Source organism: Galeopterus variegatus, unplaced genomic scaffold (assembly GCF_000696425.1).
Source record: "Galeopterus variegatus unplaced genomic scaffold, G_variegatus-3.0.2 Scaffold6078, whole genome shotgun sequence".
NCBI lineage: Eukaryota > Metazoa > Chordata > Mammalia > Dermoptera > Cynocephalidae > Galeopterus > Galeopterus variegatus.
Genome location: NW_007732189.1, coordinates 23,859 through 24,938, shown reverse-complemented (window position 1 = coordinate 24,938; position 1,080 = coordinate 23,859). Strand labels below are relative to the sequence as shown.

Below are 1,080 nucleotides of genomic sequence, written 5' to 3'. Positions count from 1 at the left end.
GGGGGGGGCGGGGTACTGGCAAAAGAAAAGAAAAGGAGTTTCACAACAGAGAAAGTATAAATAACCGAAAAATATGTAAAAAGATGTGCAACCTCGTGAGTAGGAAAATTCAAATTGAAAACCACAAACAGATACCATTTCACACCTACCAAAATAACAAAAATTCAAAATTCACATAATACCGACTATTTGTGTGGATGCAGACCAGGGAAAATTCTCATCCACTGCTAGTGGTAATCAAAATTGGCACAACCCCTTTGGAAGAGTTACCATTACTTACACATACCCTACACTCCAGTGATTCCAATCCTATGTTCATAACTTAGAGAAACCCTTGAACATGTTAACCAGGAGACGTGCAAAGATGTTTATAGAAGCACTGTTTATATATAATATGAAGTAATGGAACAATCCAAATGTCCACTAACGGTAGAATGAAAAAATAAACTGGGGTATATTCATACAAGGGAACACCATGTACGAGGATACTTCAAAAAGTTCGTGAAAAAATAGAATTAAAAAAATAATACGAATATTTCCATGAACATTTTGAAGTACCCTCACAGTAGTAAAAAGAATAAAACTACACCTATACGTATCACCCCGGTTGAATAACAAAAACAAACCTAAGCTTCCTAAGAAGCAAGACACAGAAGAACGCATACAGTCACCTTTCATTCACATAAAATTCAAAAAAGGGCAAAATTAAGCCATTTGTGAATAGGTGGTAAACACTATTAAGAAGGGGAACAGAATGCTCAACACAATTCAGAATGGTTACTTCAGGTACTGAGGTGCACACAGGGGATTTTGGGATGTTAATGCTGTATTCCACTTAATGGTCTGAGTCCTAGTTTCTCGTGTGTTTTATTCTTTAAACTGTATATATACAGCATGCTTAGCTACATACTTGATTTTTTTAAAAAAGCAAAAATAAAAAACCTTTAATACCTCCCCAATGCATTTAGAACGAGAGTTCAAGGTCTTCAGCACTTCCTATACGACTGGATGAGCAGTTCCCGGCGGTATTGTTTTAGCCTCTCTTCCTACCATTTATATTTGGGCGGGGGGGGGGGGGGA

General features: G+C 37.1%; 1 protein-coding gene across 2 annotated transcripts in view; it reads right to left on the bottom strand.

Annotated features, from left to right (window-relative positions):
• KRR1 (KRR1, small subunit (SSU) processome component, homolog (yeast)) overlaps nt 1-1,080 on the bottom strand; it is a 13,972-nt gene that overhangs the window by 12,043 nt on the left and 849 nt on the right. The gene's annotated exons all lie outside the window — the stretch shown is intronic.